This window comes from Aotus nancymaae, unplaced genomic scaffold, assembly GCF_030222135.1.
Source record: "Aotus nancymaae isolate 86718 unplaced genomic scaffold, 86718_ANA_hifiasm-v0.15.2.pri h1tg000059l, whole genome shotgun sequence".
NCBI lineage: Eukaryota > Metazoa > Chordata > Mammalia > Primates > Aotidae > Aotus > Aotus nancymaae.
The window spans coordinates 16,813,005-16,836,913 of record NW_026988473.1 but is presented as its reverse complement, the minus strand read 5'-3'; positions in this window follow the sequence as shown (position 1 = coordinate 16,836,913).

The following is a 23,909-nucleotide window of genomic DNA, read 5'->3' as shown; positions in this document are numbered from 1 at the left end:
TCGCTCCCACAACATGTGGGAATTATGGGAACTACAATTCAGGATGAGATTTGGGTGGGGACAAAGCCAGACCATATCATCCTTTCATGTAACAAATTCTGGTGTCTGTTTGTTAGACTCAGGAAATGGTGAGCTCCAGCTCCATTGAGTCACTGAAACCTTAAGGAAAGGCTTCCCACCACCTGGACTCACTCCCCCCACAACCTGCCATATACAATAAGGAGATTGGGTTAAAACAGGAGAAGCAGCAAACTCATTCATACAGCTGCTCTGAGCACTGTCGTGAGAAGCACTGGGGTTGAGTGTGGGTTTAGGAAAACAATCAAACACTTACAGACCCTGTGTCCATATGTCCGGTACCGTTGTAAGCATTTTACAGATATCTACATGAAATTTAATTTAATCTTGTTTAAGAGCTCATTTAATCCCGTGGCAACAACACTATAAGTCAGTATTATTATCTCCACTTTACAGATGAGGAAACTGGGCATAGGAAGATTAAGGACCTTGCCCAGGGATTCCTAGTACATGGCATCACTGGATTCTGCACCTCTGTAGTCTGGCTCTAGATCATGCCTCTACCCATCTCATGCTTCCTCAAAAACAACACAAAAGCCCATCACGATGATGTAATGCCCTGTGTCTGCCCCCAGCATGGCAGGCACAGGAGGGTACACAAACCTCTTATCAGTCTTTCCTACCACATTTCCAGTCTGTGGTTCTACCACCCGTAAACAAGCCCATAGAGAGTAGAAGCAAATGCAGCAAGTTCACAGAGCGGGCCAGGGAGGACTGGAGCCCAGGCTGCACTGGACTCTTCCATTTGAGTTCACCACACGACTTCATGCCTCCCGGGACTGACCAGCATTTGAGTCCAAAGCCACAGGGCACTGCTCACCATTCCTCAAAACACCCCTGCTGGTTCCCACCTCTGGACCTTTGCACATGCTGACGTCTTCCTCAAAAACATGTCCCTTTCTTCAAATTTCATCTCAAATGCCACCTCTTGCAGAAGCTCTTCTAGATTCATCTCCAACCGGACAGAGTCTGCCCTTTCTCTGGAGCTCCAGGCAAGGGCAGCATCCCACCACCAGCAGAATATACAGGCCACAGCTTCCCAGCTCTGCATGCCCAGCACAGCTTCTGGCACATAGTAGGTGCTCAGTAGGGGATTGAGGCACCAGAGAGAAGTGAATACCTCCCGGTTCTGACTCATTCACTGAATCGTTTATTCTATCAGGCTTTTTTCCTTAATTAAAAAAGAAAGAAATGAATTCCACACCCGCCTGTAAACAAGGATCCAAAATCACATGAGTCATAAGAGCCCACTCTTTTCTCCCAGGGTCTGGGCTGCTGATCAGTTTCCTTTGTTAACCAGATCGAGTTTGTTTCTCAATATCAGGCTGTAGAGTTTGCAGGTCAGGCCACAAGGGTCTGAACCTTCTGCCACCCCCTCCTTGACGGTTGAGGGAAGAGAAGAAACTATAAATATGTTCTTCTGCCCTCCAGGAACCTCCAGGCTAACAGACAGGCTGGGCACACAAAATAAGTCCAGCGTTGTGTGCCCACCAATGCTGCAGTGGCAGAGGGGCATGTGGCCCCTGCAGAGAGGAAGCGTCTGCGGCAGACCCTGCCAAGCTGCGAAGAGCCTTCTCCATTTTCTCTTCACTGGTTTTCTTCTCACTTCCTCTTTGTTAGAATAGCCCTCTTCTCTGCAGAGCCTTGCTGGGGAGGATAGACAGAGGCAGTGGGGTAGGGAGGCAGGAAAGGTGGGATTTGAGAACACCAGGCTGAGGCAGAGCCTGGGGCAGCCGGGGCCTCAGCAAGACGGTGGCTGCCCAGGGAAGCCATCTCAAGCAAGATGATGGTCCTGGGGCTCAGCCAGCAGAAAGCCTAGCAGAGTCGGCATCCATGCATCAGTGAATGAACACGTGAATGAATGGAGTGGAAGCTGGAGATGGGATATGAAGTATGTGGGTCTCTGCTGGGAACACCTATAAGTCCTTGCCCTTTGCACCTGGCATTTGTGCAAATGACTCACAATCACAAGTGAGTTTCTTTCTTTCTTTCTTTCCTTTTCTTTCTTTCTTTCCTTCTTTCCTTCCTTCCTTCCTTCCTTCCTTCCTTCCTTCCTGCCTACCTGCCTGCCTGCCTTTTTTTGAGACCAAATGTTGCTGTGTCACCCAGGCTGGAGTGCAGTAGCACAATCTCGGCTCACTGCAACCTCCACCTCCTGGGTTCAAGCAATTCTCTGCCTCAGCCTCCTGAGTACCTGGCATTACAGGCGCCTACCACCATGTCCAGCTAATTTTGTATTTTTAGTAGAGATGGGGCTTTACCATCTTGGCCAGGCTGGTCTTGAACTCCTGACCTCGTGATCCACCCACCTCAGCCTCCCGAAGTGCTAGGATTACAGGCAAGAGCCACCACACTCAGCCACAAGTGAGTCCTTTCTTTCTTCTGCTTCCTACTTCATCTTTCAACCCCTGACACAACACTACACCTACACATACACGTACAGGGGCACACCTACACACATATCCCAGACACATACAGTTGTACACACTCAGACCTACCAATAGACTCTAGACAACACACTCAATAATACAAGAATACCCATACACTACACACAATCATACACATGCACAAAGCAAGCAATGCCTATATCCTTCCATGCCTGCACACACACCTACTCGTGCACACACATAACCTCACAAATGACACTCATATACATATATGCAGACATACTTTCACAACATGCAAGCAGGCATACCCACCGCCTTAAGGACACAGCCATCGAATCATGTGTTCACTTTACTTCTCTTTCATCCAGAGGTTTCATTCCTTTACCCTGGATCTTGCTTTACAACCTACAAAGTGCTTTCCTTTGTTTACACACTTCCCTAACCTTTTTGAGGATGTCTCCTGTGCGAGGCAACACAGAGAAGGTGAACAGGACTCAGATCATACCCGCAGGAGGCTTCTAGTTTAGTGGAGGAAACAGACACAGTGACAAGCATAATCTGGTGTGATCACTTGAATCAAAAATTGTTTCTTTTTCTCTTTCTTTCTTTCTTTCTTTCTTCTTTCTTTCTTTCCTTTTTTCTTTTTTTTTGAGATGGAGTCTCACCCTGTTACCCAAGCTGGAGTACAATGATGTGATCATCTCGGCTTACTGCAACCTTTGCCTCCCATGTTCAAGTGATTTTCCTGCCTCAGCCTCCTGAGTAGCTGGGATTACAGGTGTGCGCCACCACGCCCAGCTAATTTTTGTATTTTTAGTAGAGATGGGGTTTCACCATGTTGGCCAGGATGGTCTTGAACTCCTAACTTCAGGTGATCCACCTACCTCCACCTCAGCCTCCCAAGGTGCTGGGATTACAGCTTGTGAGCCACTGTGCTCAGCCAAAAACTGTTTCTTGAGCACCTATTGTGTGCTAGATCCGTGCTGGGCTTTGGGAATACAGAAGTACATAAGGTCTAGTCTCCCTAGTCTCAAGCAACTTTCAGACTGAAGGGGGAAGAGGCAAAGATGGAAATAGAATATGTTGCTGTAATATACACACTACAGTGGCAGCGAAGTACAGGGAGCGATGAACTCTTCAGGGAGAGAATCAGAAAGGGTGTTTTAGTATGTTCAGGCTGCTGTAACAAAGCAGTAATTTACAAACTACAGAAATTTACAAAATACAGAAATTTATTGCTCACAGTTCTGGAAACTGGAAGGTCCAAAATCAATGGGCCAGCAGATTCCATGTCTGCCAAGGGTCTGTTCCTCTTAGATACGTTCCTCACAGTTCCGTCGTCTATATGTGCTACATGGTAGAAGGGCAAAAGGACTCCCTCAAACCTCTTTATAAGGGCACTAATCCCATTCATGAGGGCAGACACCCCCCATCACCTAATCACCTTCCAAAGGTCCTGTTTCTTAATACCAATGTGCTGGGGATTTGATCTCCACACATGAATTTCAGAGTGACAGAAACATCCAGACCACAGCAGAGACCTTCACAGAGAAGGCAGCACTGGTCTTTGTGGGATAAAAGAGAGTTCACTAAAAGCACACAGCAGGTTGGTATTTATGTAAAACAAAGGCAGAGACCTCAGAGGGGTTCATCAACAGTTCCCCATGCCTGGGCTTTACATGTGAGTGTGCTTGACTTGGGGGAGAGAGGGAGGTGAGAGTGGAGATCTGGGGTCCCAGATGAGGCTAGGAAGACCATCAGAGGCAGAGAACTACATCTCCATTTTAGAGCGGAGAAAATTGAGGCTCAAGGAGGTAAATGAGGATGTCTTATTCTTCTGCTGGGCTCTTTCCTGCTCTTGGGCCTGCCATAGATTCTCCTGGCCTTTCTTTCTGAGTCAGACAAGGCTGCTTGCTAGTGGCTGAACAAGTTAAAAGCTCAGCGCAGGTGGGAGGCATTGTTATTGGTTGTGATGATTATTCTCTCAAGTCCAGCTTGGCAGGATTTCTGCCTTGGATAATCAGCAGCTCAGCAGGTGTAGGCCAGGGCAATTTGGGCCTCTGAGGCTGAGGAACCCCCAGTCCTGGCCCCATTCCCCTGCCCGAAGCTGTGGGCAGGCTGGGGGCCTGGTCGGCTGAGTCCAGGAGCCGGCGCCTCCCCTTGGGGATACCCCATCCTCCCCTTGCTGGTTTTTACTGTGATGTGCCTACTCTCAGCCGCCCTCTCATTAAGCTGATCTCCCCACTCCATGCCAATCATCTCTCCTCAACCAGCATCTTCCTACCCCTCCGAGGTTTCTCCTTCCCTCCGTCCGTGCTGGTGGAAGGGGCTGAGTCATTTTCCTGAAAGGAGTGTTGACTGAGGAAGCACACGCCTCCTCCCACCAGCCATGGGTCTCAGGCAAGCCGTGCCTCTCTCCAGGCCTCAGTTTTCTCATCTACAGACAGGGCCCACCGTTTCCTACAGTCTCACTCCAGCCACCCCATGCGGCACCTGAGGGCATCTGAGTTTGAGATCCCTGGACTAGCTAGTCTCAAAGGCACCAGGAAGCAATTCTCTGGGTTTCTGTGGCTCTGGATCATGGGACGGGTAAGAGAGAGACGGTTGGGCTGGGCTGAGAGGCCAGGTACTGCAGGCAGATGATCCAGGGTCTTCCCCAGTCCAGATTTGTGGCGTCTCCCTCCTGCATCTTGCCCCAGCCTCCTCCTGCTCTCTCCGCCCCCAGCATCCCCTGCTCCAGTCTGTGCTGTCTCATCAGGATTCCTCTAAAAAAACTCAGATTGGATTCTGCTATTCTGTTGCTGGACATCACCACCTATTCACCCTAACTCCTTACCTGGCATTCAAGGCCCCTCCCAAGCCAGCCCCTGCCTACCTTCCTGGCCTCATCTCCCATCTCCCCTCACTCTCACCCTTGACTCCCTTAGTGCCATCCCACCCCGGCAGCCCCATCCTGTGCCCTGGCCGTGCCTTTGCATAGGCTGATCCCACCACCTGAAATTCCTTCCCAGCCTTCTTTTCTGAGTAAAGAAAAGCCTTCAAGGCCTTGTCCCACGTTGCCTCCTCTGGGAAGCTGTCCCTGGCTTCCCCTGGGTGGAGGCAGAGGCATTCCTCAGCTAGAACAAGTGCCAGGTTAGAGTGAGTTAGATGTGTAAGCTCCTCCTCCTAAACACTGAGCACCTAATAGAGGCCGGGGCTTGAGCAGGAGGGCAGCAACCCTGCCCCAGTCACCTTTCACCTTCAGAGCCCAGAAAGGAGGCTGAACACAGTGAGCAGGCGCTCAGTACACCTTTGCTCTAGGAACAGACAACAAATAATGTGTGAGGCATTGCCCTCCTCCACCCTAACTCATTTAAAGTTCAAGAAGCAGGAAGATGTACACAGTAAAGCCCCATGCTTCGGAACAGTGATTCCCTTCTTCCCCTATTTGCAAAAGTCTAACCATTTACAAAGGGCCTTGCAGTCCTCCCGAGCGAAACCCTGCAAAGAGTGCAGACCTGTCATTCATCATCTCTATGTTGCAAAGGTGGCCCAGAGAAGCAGAGGCTGGCTAGAGGCCCCCGGCTGGAGGTGGTGGAGTTCTAAGCCAGTCATGGCCTCCCTAGGGATGCCGCTCCCCGCTGCCCGTCCAGCTGCGGGCTGCCTCCCTTCCCCCCTCAGGGTGGCTGCGGGCCTCTCTTTCTCTTGTCACGCAATGTGAATTTGAATCCATCTGGTTGCTTCTCTGTGCCTCTGTCTTCCAGTGTTTCTCTCTTACCTCAATTATTTATTTCTGTCTCCAGCTCTCCGGCTCCTACTCTTCTGTGTGTTGGCCTTTGCCTTCTCTCTCTTCCTTTCTCTGCCTCCCTCTCTGTCTCTACCTGTTCCCTTCCCTCCATTTATCTTTCTCCTTCGCCTGAGTCTGTCTCTGTCCACCCTTCCCTCCATAATTAGCCTCACTTCTAGCTTTTACTCCTGGGCCCACTCTCGGGTGGGGGTGGGCAGGGGACCAGGAGGGAACATCTTTCCAGCATGCAGAAAATGGACCAATTAAAGCCACAATGTTGCTCAGGCAGCTGAACAAGAAGGAAGCAAAAATAGCCCCCGGCGGGTCGAGTTGGAAAGAGGCAGAGAGGAAAAGAGAGAAAGGGCGAAGTGAATGCCGACGCCAAAGTCACAGCTGGGCCACCTAGGGGGTGGCTCCTTCCCGCCCAGACCTGGGAGCTGGACTCCGGCTGCTGCATGGCAGCGGGAACCTGCCTCATCCTCAGCCTTGGCCCAACCCTGTCTCCCAGCTGAGGACACCTGGAGCCTGCCAGACCTCTCTGAAATCCCAGAGGTCCTGAGCTTCCTCCCAAGTTGACACCCACATCATATTTCTGGACCCCTCCCCACCAAGTGGCCTGGGGGTATGGGAAGCAGGAGAGGCACCCACCCCACCCTGTCTAAGCCTGGCTTTCATCCGTCCTCGGGTCCCCAGGAATCCAAGGCCCACTCTACAATGGGCACTCCCGAGCTGTAGACAGAATGGTGAGACAATGGGACACTTGGCAAATGCCATTCCCCTCCCAAGGAGCTCACAGGCTGTGGAGAAACCAAGCAAACACACAGGCAGAAAAAACACCCCTCACCACACTAAGCATAGCCTGGGGAGTCCAGAAAGGGGCCCAAGGAATGGATATCTGCCCCCAACATGCAGAGTCTGCAAAGGGAGCCTGTGCAGGGAGGGCAGTGAGGGCTGGAGGTAAACCTGCTCAGAGGAAGACACGGGGAGCCTTTAAGGAAATGAAAGAACTCCCGTGAGGCCACGGAGGAGTCGGAGGAGAATGTGAGGCATGCTCTTAGTCCAGGACAAGGAACTTGGAAGTTATTCTCAGAGCCCTGGGGAGCCAGGAAGGGTTTTAGGCAAGGGAGGGGCACCATGATATCCTCCTTTTTCTTGTTTGCTTGTTTGAGTCGGAGTCTTACTCTGTGGCACAGGCTGGAGTGCAGTGGTGTGAGCACTGCCTCACTGTAGCCTCAACTTCCCTGGGCTCAGGTGATCCTCCCATCTCAGCCTCCGGAGTAGCTGGGACTACAGGTGCACACCACCATGCCCGACTAATTTTTGTATTTTTTTCGTAGAGCTGGTTTCACCATATTGCCCAGGCTGGTCTGAAACTCACTCCTGGGCTCAACTGATCCACCCACCCCGGCCTCTCGAAGTGCTGGGATTACAGGTGTGAGCCACCGCTCCTGGCCACAATATGTTCCTTTATGGAGATTCCACTGCCTACAGGGTGGGGAAGATGGATGAGGCTAAAGCAGGGAGAGCAGGCTGGATGCTTCTGCAAAGCACTGGGGAAGAGGCACGGGCCCTAAAGTGGCAGTGGCTGTGAGATGGAGGGAACAAGGGACATGGAGGGGAGGGTGGGTTGAGGTCAGGGAACCCAGCCAGAATGACAAGGCCCCTCCTGAGCTGGAACCACTTCAATGCATAGGAATGGCTCACAGACTTTGAGGCATCTGAGGGCAGATTTCCATCGTTTTTGTACCCAGCCCACAGCCTGTGGCCTGGAACATATTAATGCTAAAAATATTTGTTAGATGAGTGAGTTACTCAATCCGTCATTCCCCAGCTGGCCTCCAAGGCTGGGGCTCTGACCTGGCCCAGTTCCTCCCTGGCCTTCTCCTCAGCCCTCTTTCACATCCTACTCCCTGCCCCCCAGCAGGCTGGATTCCCTGAACTTGCCTGGATTCATTCCATTTCTGTGCCTGGCTCATTTGACTGTGTCCTAGAACACTCTCCCCTCGTTTTCACATGCCCAAGTCCTACCCACTCGTCAGGATCCAGTTCCAACGCCCCCTCCTACATGCAGCCCTCCCTTCCTCTCCTCCCTCCAGGTGCTCAGAGCACATGACCTGGGTCTCTCTGATGGCAGGAGCCACTGTGGGTCTCCTGTGTTGTTCTCCACGCCTATCCCAGAATCCCCCTATACACTCAGAGCAGCTTTAGGGCAGAAATCTGGGTCTGATTCAATAGTCTTAAGGACAGGCCTGGCCCAGAGAGAGGTCTCCATGAAGACTTAATAGAAGAAGGAAGAGAGGGAGGGAGGGGAGGTGAGAGTAGACATTTCTGGGCTGGCCATGTGTGTCGGGGTGCAGGCAGGGGGCTTGAATTGCTTTAGCTTCTGCTGCATGACCCATTCCTCCACGAGCTCTGTCACTCCCTGCTTGGGTGTGCCCAGAATGTGGTTCTGGTTTTCTGAGCCTGATCTATACCTTACACCAAAACTGACATTAACATCAGAAATCCTGTTTCTTCTTTTGCTAAAACTGACTGTGACTTCAACCTCCCTGTTTCTGCCTAGCCACAGAAATATATGGATGGATCGATGGATGCATGGATGGATGGATGGATGGATGGATGGACGGATGGATGGATGGACAGATGGACAGATGGTTGGCTGAATGGATGGACACATGGATGCATGGATGCATGGATGGATGGATGCATGGATGGATGGATGGATGGATGGACAGATGGATGAACAGATGGACAGATGGTTGGCTGAATGGATGGACACATGGATGCATGGATGGATGGATGCATGGACGGACGGATGGATGGATGGATGGATGGATGGATGCATGGATGGCTGAATGGATGGATGCATGGATAACTGAACGGATGGACACATGGATGCATGGATTCATGGATGTATGTATGGATGGATAGTTGGTTGGTTGGTTGGTTGGGTAGATAATTGGTTGGATGGATCGAGTGAATGACCAAATTAATGACTAAGAGGAAATAATCCAAGAACTATGAATGATGGACCACAGGTGATGGGCCACCAGAATTTGGTGAACCTCAATCAAATTCTGGCCATGTGTTCATTTATTCACCTGGCATTAATGGAGCATCTGCCACGTGTTGTAAAACATCATGGTAGACCCCAGGAATCCAAACACAGTCCCTGTCCTCATACAACTTATAGTCTAGTGAAGTAGTTAGACAAAAAAATTGAAGAATTACCAAGATAATATAATGAGATGAATATTATGACAGAGAACATGTGGGAAGCCGCTTGGAACATCACTTATCCCAGAGCATCTGGGAAGGCTTCCTGGAAGAGGCAACATCTAAACTGTGAAAGGCAGGACTGATGAGTACAGGGTAGGGAGTGCGAGTAAGACTGGCAGAGGGAACAAAGTGTGCAAAGAGCAAGGAGCAAAGTTCTATCAGGGCGCAGAGCACTGGGAGCAGTAGACGAAGCAGAAGAGGAAGACAGGAGCCAGATATTTCAGTCCTTGTAGGTGCCAAAGGAGTTCAGGCTCTGCCCTAAAACGGGAGGAATCCCTTGCAAGGTGTCAAACAGGGAGAGCCCAGCTGAGAATGCAGGAAGACTATTAATTGAAAAATGTGGACCAAAATTTCTTCTGTTAATGCAGAAAGATTATTTTCTTCCAGTGTTTTCCCATAAATAACACTGCGCTACATCTATAAATCACCTGGGAAATTTAAAGGCAGGAAACCTTGTCCTGCTTTTCTTGGCGATGAAAAACCAAGAAAGCAAACACAGAATTCGCCTCCTAGCCTGGAGTGTAAAGTTTCTCATTGATCAAGTTGAAATTGTCCTATTTCCTTTTTGACTAAAAAATGACTCCATTTCCTATTTGTAGCCCATAAGTTTAAAAATTCAGAAATCAAAGCTCACGCCTGTTAAAATAATACTACGCTTCATTGAAGAAAAATAACCAGAATGCCAAAGTTTATTCTCTAGGTTAAATAATACATTTTCTAGCTTGGCTATGTCTCAGAAACAGTTCTCAAGTGTTCACAATAGGCTATAATGAACCTATTGGAGGGAGTATAGTTCACATGGTAAATAAACAACTTAGGGAAAAACAGTTTTAAAATTGCCGTTTGATTTTCTGATGTGGCTACAAAAGTAAACAGAAAAAAGAGAAGAAATCACTGCTTAAAGGTATAGCAGATTTGTCTCCAAAGGAAACCTACAACTACCTAATCCGCAGCCTACAGACTTCATTCATTCCGTAGGATGATGTAAATAACAGTCGGGGCTGTGGGAGGGGCCGGTGCATCCTTCAGGTACCATGGATAGGGAAAGCATGGCTCAGGAAGTCGCCTGCACATCTGGAGAGCGGCAAGGTGCTTGTCACTAGAAGAGCCAAAGAAAGGGGGTCCAGGCAGAAGGAACAGCAGGTGCCAAGACTCAGAGGCAGGAAAAGACTTAATAGAAAGAAAAACAAATAAGCAGGTTGGCATTCCCACGGTTGTCCCTGATTTGCTGTGGGAATGTCTGCCTGCTGTGTGCTTCTCACGTTCCCTGTCTGGTCCTTGTGTCTTCTTCCTGAAGGGGAAGGGGGGCCCCAAGGCTTTTCAGGAGCTGCCTCCTTGCCTGGTTTCCTGGCTCTTCTGTCGCCCCATCTCTGAACTCCTCCCTGCCCCCTCTCCTCTCTAGCCTGCCCTCCTGCCTACGATGCCCTGGCTGTCAGGGAGATGAAGTTAGCCACAGGCACATACATTTTTTAAAAACCCAGCCTTTTAAGGAAACCATGTCTCTAAACAAACACTCAAAGGCCCCCGCCTCTTGTCCCTAAGGGAGGCAGCACCAGGGCCAGGTCAGGAATTTTGGGCCCTGAATGGAGGGGAAGCAAGTTGCTTGTCCAGACCTCCTCCCCAAAGAGGGCCTCGCCCCAGGCCTGAGAACCAACCCTGACTCCTCCAGGCCCCAGGGCTGCTCTGCTGGTCCCAGGCCATTAGGGGCCAGGAAAATGGCCGGAGTCATTCCCTGGGCGCCTGGCAAGAACATGGCATCTGTTTTGTTTTGCTTTGTTTGGTATCAACTTTTTTATTTTTACTTATTTTCTTTCTTTTTTTAGAGACAGGGTCTTGTTCTGTCACCCAGGCTGGAACATAATGGCATGATCATGGCTCACCACAGCCTCCATTTCCCAAGCTCAAGTGATCCTCCCACCTCAGCCTCCTGAATAGCTGGGACTACAAGTGTGTGCCACCATGCCTGGCTAATTTTTTTTTTTTTGGTAGAGATGGGGGTCTCATATTGCCCAGGCTGGTTTCAGACTCCTGGGCTCAAGTGAACATGTCACCTTGGCCTCCCAAAGTGCTGAGATTATAGCCATGAGCCACTGTGCATAGCCTATTTTTACTTTTTATTTCAAAACATACATATAAAATAAGGTACACAACATACACACATTTAAAAGACTATGTTAAATCATAACAAGCCCTGTTCAGGGATGTTTCTTCCTCATTCCAGTGGCGAGGGTGGCTCACAGTCACCGCTCCTTTCAAAGCTGGAGGCACTGCAGCAGTGGGCAGGTGGGCATCTGTGTCCTGTGCGACCTGCTGGTAGCATAGATGTGGTCACCAGCCCTCTGCATGTCAGGATTTTGACTAGGAAAACTCAGTGACCTGAAGAGCGAGACTCCATCTCAAAAAAAAAAAAAAAAGAAAAAGAAAAGAAAAAAGAAACCCAGCCTAAGAAATATTCCCAATGCCTTCCAAGCCCACGCTTGGCCTGCCCCGTGGCTGCTCCACATCCACCTGGCCAGGTTAACCTCTGGGTTCCATGTTGTCCTGTGGAAGCCCAAGGCCCAGAGACCCAGGAATGCGCTTATAGTAAAAAAATGGGAGGGTTAGTCAGCTTGTTGCTGCAAGGGAGCGCACAGCCCAGGGAAACCTCGCAGTGCCTCAGGGAAAGGAATCCGAAAGCTCCTGAGGAGACCTAGACTTGGCTGGGTGGTTCCAGGGGAAGCCAAGAAAGCAAGCCCAGTTCTGGGCTGAGTGCCTGGGCACTCAACCGTTTTGATCTTGGAGGCGGAAGGGTTAAAACCGTGCTGGCATTGTCTCTGGTGAGTGAGCCACTCTCACTCAGAAAGGCAGTGGAGAGGAGGGGCTGTCACCAGGGCTTACTCACCGCTGGGGTCACACCGTTGGCCTGGTCTGTGTCTTTGAGTGTGGTTGTGGTTTCTTGGAAACGTTATCTGTCTGTGAGCACAATGTGTCATTGCCCAGTGCTAATCATTTTGTCGCTTTCCTTTATAGTTCGCATGTATAGTATGTATCTTGTAGACATATAGGTGGCTAAATGATATGCTGCTTGTCATCACCACCACTACCCCCCACTGCCACTACAACCCCACCACCTCCATCACCACGGCTACGCCCTCACACCCACAGAGGCGGTGGCATGGGAGGCCACGTGTGCTCTCACCGTTTCATGTGTGGGGTGTGCATCTGTGTGTGCCGGGGTGGCTGTGGGGGGAGGGAGAGAGGCTATTTAGAGAGTTTCAGGCTGAGCAGCACTGAGGAGCCAAGAAGTTAACTGCAAAGATGGTTGAGTACCTACTGTGGTCCTCAGTCTCTCTCTCCTTACTCCTGGACCTCGCTGAAGATGATGGCTGGGTGACCAAACAAGAAGGGGATCAAGGGCCAGAAAGTAGCATCAGGCTCAGAGCTGGAATCAGCGCTAGCACCGCACTGGGAGGCCAGGCAGCAGGAGCCGCTGACCCACCTTGTTCCTGCTGTCTTGGGGACCCTCTCTCCTGCAGCTTATCATGTGGCTTCAAACACTGTGCCTCTCTGAGCCTCAGTTTTTTCATCTATAAAATGGGAATAAGAGGAAGCAGCCTCAAGGGACTGTGGGAGGTTTAAGTAAATGTAGGTGCTGTGCAAGTGGCTAGCACGCAGTTGCAGCTCAATGAATGTGAGTCCCCTGTCCTCCTCTGGGGGTGGGCTGGAATCACAGGGTAGTGGGTGGCAGGTAGCAAGAGGTGAGATGATGGGGTGCCATGCCCTGGCTGCAAAATCCTAACCCCTGATGCTGGACAGGGAATGGGTGGCTTTGGGGAAGGGGCTGGGACAGATGCGACCTGCCGTCCAGGCTGCCCCTGAATGTCCTCTGCCCATGTGGCCCCAGCTGCATGGAGGAACCCCAGAGTGAGGCATGGGCTGGGAGGGGATGGGGGAGGCTGAAAGATCAGGAGAGGGAAATGAGTCATGGTAGGGAAGAGGAGAAAAGACAGGAAGGAAGAACACGCAGGAAGAAAAGAGGGAGAGAGGGATATGATGGGAGGAAGGAAGATAGGAGGGGAGGGGAGAGGGGAAGGGAGGGGAGGGGAAGGAAGGGGAGAGGAAAGGAAGGGAGGGCAGGGGAGGGGAAGGGAGGGGAGGACTGGAGGGAGGAAGTAGAGGGAGCAAATAATGGGAGCAAGGAAAGAAGGAAGGAAGGGAGGGAGGGAAGAAATTAAAGGAAGGAAGGAAAGAATTAAAGGAAGGAGGGAAGGATGGAAGGGAGTAAGAAGGGAGGGAAGGAAAGAAGGGAGGAGGGATGGAGGAAAGGAAGGAAGGGAGGGAGGAGGGAAGGAAGAGAGGGAGATGGGGAGACACTTGCAGCTCAGTACCTGGCAGAAGGAGATAAATAGAGTCCGAGGCCAGCACTGCCCATGTCCAGCCGCCAGCACGGGCATGGGGGGAGGGGACTGGGCCGGCTGGCCTTGCCAACTGCTTAACAACACCCTTCCCCCACCTGCCACCCCAGTGTGATCCCGACAACCTGCCACCCTGTCTGCTGGGAACAATAGGGAGCTGTCTGAAGCTGTGTCACTGGCTGTCTCTCCCAAAAGAAGGTGACAGCAACATCTCCCTGCCATGGGCCTCAGAGCCAGCTGCCAACCCCGCAAAGCCATGGGGGTGAGGACCTAAAGCTGGGCCTCCCTCTGTAATGGCTCCCCCTTGGAGGCCCTCCATACCCACCTCCTCCTTTTATTTCCTCCAGTCTTCAGCTCCCTCAGGCTGATCTCCCCAGGGTTCCCCTGACATTTGGCCCTGCTCCCCACTGCTATCTGCTCATCACGTTGGGGGCAGGTGATGCGAAAGGGCAATAGAAACAGACTGGGGAGTCAGGACATGGAGTTTCAGTCCTGCCTTTGTCGTTGTGGCACAGATGGCCAGCTGTCTCTCATCGTCTATTCTCCCCTCTTTCTGATAAACAGCACCCCTAATCTGGCGCCAGGCACATGGCAGCTGAGAGTAGAGACCACATTTCCCAGCCTCCTCTGCAGTTACATGTCACTGTGTGACAAAGTTCTGACCAACACCTCTGGGACATGTCCTCTTGGGGAAAGGCATTCTCTTTGTTAACCCTTCTGCTTTCTGCTCTGGAATGCAGATATGATGGCTGCCGCTGGAGCAGCCATTTCGGGTCTCAAAGTAGGGTTCACATGTTGAATATGGCAGAGCCAATTAGAAGTCTGCGTCCCTGATGATCGCGGAGTGCTGGCCTGCCCGACATGCTCACCTCTCTTTTTTTACCAGAGAGAGAAATTAAGCTGCTAATTTGGGGGCTCCTCAAAACGCTTGCATTTGCCGCTACCTCTGCCTGTGAATACTCTTCCTCCAAATCTTTATTCAGGCCTCTGCTTACTACCATCTTCTCAGAAAAGCTTGTGCCCATTTTCCTGTCCAACATTTACACCCTCCACTCCTTCTCACCATCAAGTGGAACGTTCTTTATCACACACCCTGGTAGCTCCATTTTCTTGTTACTTGCCCCTTTCTCTTTCTGACTTCTGCCAGTAAAATGTAAGCTCCATGAGAGCAGGCACCTGCCATGTTCACTGCCAGATCACTAGGACTCAGAATAGCACCTGGCACATAGTAAGTGCTCAACAAATCCTTGGTGAATAAATATATGTGGAAATGAAAGGACTGGAAGTGAATTGACATTTATTGAGCACCTACTGTGTGCAGGCACTGTGCTGGATGCTTTAGGTAAACCATTTCATTCACATATCTTAACATTTTTGGTACAAATTGCTACTCTCATTTTTCACATCTATAAACTGAAGTCTTGAGATTATAGATGACATAACCTCAGATCCCAGAGATCTAAGCAGGTGAAGGGGGAGCAGGGTGCTGGGATTTAAGCTCAGGTGCCTTGAATCAAGCCCAATGGGTTTTCATTATTCTGGTCTGGCTCTCAGAAGATAAAAGACATCCTCAGATGTTCCTAAAGCTTCCCATTCAGCTTATTCTCTCACCCGCTTGCTAAGCAACTCCCCACCGCCTCCTAAGCAGCCTCTTCACTGGCTTTGATTTTTAGCGTCTTTCTGATTGTCTCCTGAGGAGATTGTGCTAGAAGCCTGTGGAATCACAGAGGCACTGGGTAGCGTGAACAGAAATGCCTTGTTCTACTCTGAAATGTGAGGACTGACTCCTTCGGGAGGGAGAAGGGGGCGCTGTCATTTCCAAGCACGTTCTCTGCCAGGCCTGTCTCAGGAACTCCTGCCTGCTCCTCTCACATGATCTCCATGCCAATCCTGCCAGGGAGGCATCTGCATGGCCAGGCACCAGTCTCCTTGCTCCTCTGAGCCTCCTTTTTCTCATCGGGCAAACGGAGATAATGAGGCTACCAGCCTGGCAGTGTGGCTGAGAGGTAAATGGGATGAAGATGAGATGAGGCCAAGGAATTCTGGTTTTAAAGTTTAAATCAAGGGCATCTCCTGCAGCTAAATAGAAAGCACCTTTACCTTCATCCTGTGGGCGGCCCTCGTACTCCAACATCAGCATCCTGGTGACTTAACACATCAATAGCTCACAAGTTTGAAGATTCCCTTTCTCTCCTCAGTCCTCTCTCTTACTGTCCATGTGACCTTAAACAAGTCTTCACCTGGCTGAGCATCAATTTCCTTGTACATAAACTGAAGGCAATGGACTAAGTTCCCTTCCAGCTCTGAAATTTGCAGGCTTCTCTATCAAAGGAAAGTCTGAGGAATACTAGCTGCCAGTTAGTGAGCATTTGTCACTTGCCGGCAGAATTGCCAGCACATTTACCTACATTGTCTGATTTTGTTCTCACCACAGTCCTCTGGGAAACCTGTCATCCCTCCCATTTAGCAGGTGAGGAAACTGAGGCTCAGGGGTGGAACAAGTCACTCAAGATCACACAGGGGTAGTGGGATTCAAACTCCAGTGTCTCTCAGATGCTTAGACCATTTAACTCCCCTGCATACATAGAATCTGAATTTATTTTCACCCCCACTTTTTGGCCATCCTTTTCCTGCTTAGCTCGTCTTAGAGGACAGGGCTATCGGGACACATCCAAGGCTTAGGACCACCTGTAGGTGAGACAAGCAGGTTACGGAAAGCATGGAGCCGCCTTGTTGGCAACTGGGGCCACAGCCAGTGATCCAGCCTCTTCAGTCCACATCTCTTGGTGATACACTCATGTTTGGAAGTGCCTGCAGTGGCGGGAGGGAGTGGGGAGGGGGGAATATGACAGTTCTCCAAGGAATTTGGAAGGCAGGGGAAAGAGCTGCATAGGGACTGTCACGTCATTGGCAAAGGTGCCAAAGAAATGTCAGAACAAAATGTGCTGGCTAGGATTGGAGATGAAAAATCCATTCCTGGCTGCCCTGAAGCAAATCCCTTCACTTCCCAAATTCCATCTCAGGAGGAGGAATTAGTCACTTGACAGATCTCTTCAGCACCACGGACAGTGCTCTAGCTGCGCCCCACCCAGAATATCAGGCACAGTGACTAGCACCACAGCCAATGGAAGAGGTGGCTTCACTCCCCTCATCCTCAGGGACTTATCATCTGGGGCCAGGAAGAAGACTGACATTCAAGGAAAACTCACACAGTGCTGGGTGTTCATGCGTGCTAAGGAAGGAACCTCCAGCCAGTGTTGGCCTTGACATCCATTCTTGCATCTGGCCATCACTGAGTAGGGGCTGTGTGCCTGCCTCTGCATCAGACACCAGGAAGGAAGAGTGCAGATGAATGGAACTGTCCCTGCCCTTGAAAAGCTTGGGGTTAGTGGGGGAGACTGGAAACCAAGCATTACAAGATAGAGCTTGACACAGGATGAGGTCAGTGAGGTTGCTACTGACTCTAGTTCCACTTTACAGGTGGGAAACCAGGCCAGGTGATTTGCCCAGGCTCACACAGCTTTGTGGAGGCAGAGCTGGGATTTGCATGCATGTGGTCGGGTCCCAGGATCCATAATTTTAACCACTACCATGACTATGGGGCAGTGGTGAGGAACAATTCAATTAAGTCTAGAAAAGCGCAATGGAGAATTCCTGGAGAGGGTTACACCTGGGTTGTATTTTCCCAGGTGAGGAAGTTGGGGGATGTCAGAAAGAACAGCACTGTGAAGCCTGAGAACTGCAGTGCCCCTGGTGGGTACGGGAAAGGGTCACACAGAGGATGTGGGAACAGGAGGGTGGGTGAAGGTGAGGCTAGAAGACCCCCAAGGATGGGCTCTTGGGGAGTGTTCTACTAAGCAAGGGAGTTTGAGCTGGATTCTGCAGCTCTGAAGATGCAGTAAAGTGTTTCAAGCATCAAAGGAAGGTAATCAGATTCCGGAAAATGGCTGATAGTGTGTTGAGGTGGACTGGAGAGGGATCATTGGCAGGAGGGATGTCTAGCTGGAAGGCTACTGCGGAAAGCCAGCTGAGGGAGGAGGCAAGGCTAGACTAGGGCGGAAGCAGTGGAACAGCAGAAATGGCCACAGGACCCCTGGTGGACTTGAGATTAAGATCACAGGCTCTGGGCCCATATCTCATGGGTCCACAGTCAAGACCAGAAGGAGGCACCTGCCTGACACTGCCTTTTTTTATTTTAACTTTTTATTTTTAATTTCTGTGGCTTCATAGCAGGTGTATATATTTATGGGGCACAACAGATGTTCTGATAGAGGCATGCAATGTACCATAATCACATCATGCAGAGTGGGGTATCCACCTCTCAAACATTTATCCCTTGTGTTACAAACAATCCAATCACACTCTTTTCATTATTTTAACATGTAAAATTAAGTTATGATTGACTGTAGTCACCCTGTTGTGCTATCAAATAGTAGGTCTTATATATTCTTTCTAGCTTAGACTGCCTATTCTTTTTTTTTTTTTTTTTTTTTTTTTTTTTTGAGATGGAGTTTCCTTCTTTTTCCCAGGCTGGAGTGCAGTGGCACAATCTTTAAAATGTGACTTTTAGAAAACATTTCTTCAAGCATTGATTTTTCTTTTTTTTCTTTTTTTCTTTTCTTTTCTTTTTTTTTTTTTTGAGACTGAGTCTTGCTCTGTCACCCAGGCCGGAGTGCAGTGGTGTGATCTTGGCTCACTGCGACCTCTGCCTTCCAGTTTCAAGCGATTCTCCTGCCTCAGCCTCCCAAGTAGCAGGTATTACAGGTGCCCGCCACCACGCCCGGCTTATTTTTGTATTTTTAGTAGAGACAGGGTTTCACCATGTTGGCCAGTCTGGTCTTGAACTCCTGACCTTGTGATCTGCCCGGCTGGGCCTCCCAAAGTGCTGGGATTATAGGTGTGAGTCACCGCGCCTGGCCTAGACTGCCAATTCTAAAGCTCATGCACTTTTGAGTTCCTCAGGCTCTGTCTTGGGACCCAGTTCTTCTTACTTCACCAGCCATTCTGACAGAGTTGTGGGTCTGACTCTCAAATTCATAGCAAATTAGAAGTAGAAAGTTTTACAGGATGGGAGAAGAATTGAGAAGCAGGTGCAATGATAGCAGTGAGTGCTGCTGCTAACATCAGGAGACCAAAGCTTTTTTTTTTTAAGCATCATAAAATGACATCATCTGGCAGATTGTGAATGCATCAACACAACCTACATTAATTATACTATTTAATGAAGTCAGGAAATCTACCACATTTCTAAAAATAGTTCCATCCAAAGGCTTAAATGAGATTTGAAAGTTAAAGTAATTAAGAGCAATTCCTCAGCCATACAGATTCACTAATTGTCCCTAAAATCTGAGTGACTGAGACCTCTTTGTACCTTTCAGAACCTTGTCCTAGACATCAGAGTGATGGGGTGATCCTCACACTCACCCCATGAGAAAAAGTAGGCAGAGGGGCCACCACATGTCACAGGTAAAGAAACTTATGCTCAGCCTTTCACAGCCTGCCCAAATAGCTCTTCATTTACAGAGTCAGAGTGGGAGCCCAGGTCTCCTGACTGACAGCTCTGAACTCTCAGTCCTTCTGTCTGCCTCTTCTTTCCTCTCTCCCCTTCTCAAACCACACTCACCCACAGGTGCTCATCATCTGCAGCTTCTGCTGATTGGCTGGTGAGATCACTCCGAGCCGCAGCCCTCTCTTCCATAGGTCCATGGTATGTTGACATCACAGAGATTATTTGCATACCCATCAGCCAATCCTCAAATGGGCAGTTCCTCTCTTTATACTGGGACTGAGCTCCTAACAGTCACAACAGAAGCTGCCTTTTATTGAACACTTACTATGGGCCAGGACTGTGCTATGTATTTTGCATATTTTCTCTCAATGAATGTGCCCAATAACCGACTGAGGTAGGAACTAGGTTGGTTCCACTTCTCAGAGAAGACACTTCCAAAGTTTAAGCATTTGCCCAAGGTCTTGCAGACAATAAGCAGCAGAGATGGAATCTGCACCCAGGGATGTGTAATACAGATGCTGGGCTCTTAACCAGCTCTAGCACCTTCCAACAGAGGGACAAGTGTTGTGGCTTTGTGGGGGATTAATAGGACTTTCACCAGGGAAAGCAGATTCTCCCTTTCCCCACACTTCCTGCACCTCAGTCACCTTACTGGGCTGAGAGGTGTGTCTGTTCCATCAGAGGAGGGAGCTAAGGAGAACTTGCAGCTAGGGAGGGGGTGCTGCCATGCTGCTGAGCAGAGAATTGCCCAGTCCTCAGACCTGGGAGGTTTCCTTCAAGTGTCAAAAGAAGGTATTTGGCTGGGCATGGTGGCTCACGCCTGTAATTCTAGCACTTTGGGAGACAGGTGGGTGGATCACGAGGTCAGGAGTTTGAGACCAGCCTGGCCAACATGGTGAAACCCCATCTCTACTATAAATGCAAAAGTTAGCTGGGCATGGTGGTGCATGCCTGTAATCCCAGCTACTTGGGAGGCTGAGGCAAGAGAATCGCTTGAATCTGGAAGGTGGAGGTTACAGTGAGTGGAGATCACACCACTGCACTTCAGCCAGGTGACAGAGCAAGACTCCATCTAGGAAAAAAGAAAAAAGGCTGGGTGCAGTGGCTCACGCTTGTAATCCCAGCACTTTGGGAGGCCAAGGCGGGTAGATCACAAGGCCAGGCAATCGAGACCATCCTGGACAACATGGTGAAAACTGTCTCTACTAAAAATAACAAAAATTAGGCAGGCATGGTGGCATTGCACCTGTAGTCCCAGCTTCTCAGGAGGCTGAGGCAGGAGAATCACTTGAATCCAGAACGCAGAGGTTGCAGTGAGCTGAGATCACGCCACTGCACTCCAGCCTGGCGATCTCGAAAAAATTTAAAAAAAGGTATTCAGGGCTCAGAGCTAGAGGCTGAGTGGAGCCACAGCCTCATTGCTGAGAGCCTGTGTGACCTGGGCCCATGTGTGTTTAATGATCCCCAAGGGCTCCTCCTGTCTTAGTTTCTGCAAGGCTGACTTTCCAGAGGGTGGAGCTGGCAGCTAGACACAGATAAGGGAAAACTAGAGCTCAGCCTCACAGCCCTCCCCCAGGGTCGGCATGAAGGGAAGCACCTCAGCTGGGGCCCCAACACTGCCCTCTGTGATCCAGCCACTCCCAGGAAGGGAGTAGAAGAGCACCAACATCCTCTGCATGAATCTCCCTCGCACCCCACCACAGCTTCCTTCCAGTCCATTAGGTCCAGACACCCTGCCACATACACCCTGGGTCCCCAGCCCTGCGTGGCCACCCCAGCAGATGCTAGAAATGCCAGGCAAGCCTCTGCCCACAGAAGGTGGTGCTTGGCCCATTGCACGGGGGCATCTGAGTCATCAGATGGATGCCCAAGCAGTCAGGGTAGGCTTGCCGGGAACAGCAGCAATTGGGCTGGGCTTGCCAAGCTGATTAGTGTGAACTGGCTGACCATAGAGGGGACAGCAGGCGTGATGTATGGAAGAGCAGATGCAGAGATCGGTAGAACTGTTCACCTGGAGTGGGAAGGCCCACTTACTTTGTGCACAGGAAGCTGACTCAGAGTGTGATGAGGGTAACAGAGAACCCAAGTCTCCTTCCTCCCAGCCAGTGCTCATCTAAGCGTGAGCCCTAGCCTTGCATTTTCATTCTCTTGTCTGGTCATCACTGGACAGTTGCCTCTGCCATGTCTACTGGACAAGACTAAGGATGGTCACCAGCAGCTTTCTTCTGCATCCCTCCCCAAAGCCCAGAAACCCTGATCACCCACCAGGCCCCCTCCTCCCGGGACCTAGAGCCCAGTCTGGACTCTGCAGTTGGTCCTTTGGCGCCATCTGGTGGTAGAAATGTGCAACTACAGCAAGTGGGGAGCAGGGTGAAGGAGGAAAAGTTGGAGGAGGATAAGGTGGAAAATGAGAGGGAGATGGGAAATGAGGACAAGAAAATAACTTGTATAGCCTGTATGGATCACCATGTGCCTTGGTAGAGACAGACAAATCCAGGCCCTGCCCTTTTGCAGCTTTGCGATTTTGAGCAGTTCACAGTTACTCCCTGAGCCTCAGTTTCCCCATCTGTAAGACAAGGACAAATAACCCAAACTTAAGCGTTAACTTTTGGCAGGGTATTGACCAAGAGGGAGCTTGAGGGGACCTTTGAGGATCTCAGAAATAATCTCTGTCTTGATAATCACACAGTTTCAAAAAGTGATTGAGTTGTAAAGGTTTGTGTACTTTTACTGTATATATAGAACACATATGCACTGTATGTATATTATGTATATAAATTATACCTCAACAATAAAGTAAACAATAACACCAATCTACCTTTAATGGTGAGGACTAAGTGAAATCACGTAAGAAAGGGGCTTAGCTCAGGACCTGGCGCCAAGTAAGGATGCATGAGGCCGATGGCCATCCCTGCTGTCACCCAGCACTTTCAAATATAGCTGTGCTTTGTTTGGCAATGACCCTGTAAGTTGACTTACTTTTTATAGCTGAGGGATTGAGGCTCAGTGAAAACTTGCCCCACATGATCTAATTCCGTGCCCTAGACTTTTTCTCCTGGGCCTAGCCCTCACGCTACGAGAGGCTGAGCAGCGTCCAGAACAACAGAGCAGTGTGGGCAGGCTGGCCCTCAAGGGCCGCGGCACCCAGCAAAGCACCAGACCAAAATGTTGGCCACCAAAATGTTGGCCACCAGTTCCCAGGAGACCTGGATCTTCCAGGTGATGAGGCACCAGAGGGGCTTCTCTCAAGAAAGCAGGCATCAGCCGGCCAGAAGGAGCGGGGCAGAAGAAGGCAGCAGGGCCGCGCAGGGCACAGGGCCAGACAGGCAGATCTTGGTCTGAATTCAGCCTCCTCTGGATAAAAGTGTGCAAGCTGCTTCTCATCTGGAAAATGGGGACGAAGACACGTGCCCTTTCTGCTGCTCAAGGTTGCTGCGATAGCTGAGTGAGACCATGGAGTGACGACTCTGGTTCCCCACTGACCTTACAGGATGGGCCAGAACCTCTCCATTTTGCAGATGAGGAAACTGAGGCATAAACACTGCAGACTCCACCCAGCTATGACCCATCTCCCACCTGGGACCTCAGCCCTAAGATGAGTCATGGCAGAAAAACAGCCCAGGAAAGAGGAGCAAAGGTTTGGGAGGGAGGCGTCCTAAAACCTGGCCAGAAACCTCAGTGCTGCAGATGACACAGAACCACCCAAACGTGACAGGAATATCATCCCAGCCCTGAGGTTAATTCAGATCAGGTACCCAGAGTTGGGTCCTTGGTGCCTGGTGATGTCCAAACAGTTTCCCAGGCCTCCTTCCTCCACGGAGCTCCTGGGACCATCTCCTCCTCCTGCATCCTGGACAGGGGTGATGTAATTCCACCCATTCCCATCATGGGCCCAGTAGCCCCAAGTCTTGGTCTGCTTGGGCAGCTCTAACAAAAATACCATAATCTAGGTGGTTCCTAAACAGCGAACATGTATTCCTTATAGTTCAGGGGGTTGGGAAGTCCAAGATCAAGGTGCCCAAGATTTGGTGCCTGGAGAGCCCCACTTTCTCATGTACAGATGGCACCTTCTTGCTGGATCTTCACAGGGTAGAAGGGATGAAAGAGCTCCTTCACACCTATTTCCTAAGGGCACAAACCCCAGTCAGCCGTCCCCATGGCCTAATCGCCTCCCCAAAGCCCCACCTGCCAATACCATCACATTGGTGATTATGTTTCAATATGGGAATTTGGGGAGCACACATTCAAACCACAGCACCCCATGACCTGAGTTCACCCAGCCGGTCACAGCCACCAGGTGCTGCAAGATCCTTGAGCTGAACTGGTGGGAACCCTCGTCTATCAGAGAGGGAAACGGGCTTGTCTGAGGCTGCACAGCAGAGCTGGGACTGGAAGCCAGACCTGGGCCCGCCAGGCCTAGAGAGGAGTCACAGGTGTTCAGGCCTTCTGAAAGCTACCTCTTCACTGTGAGAGGGCCTCAGCCTCCACCGCCACAG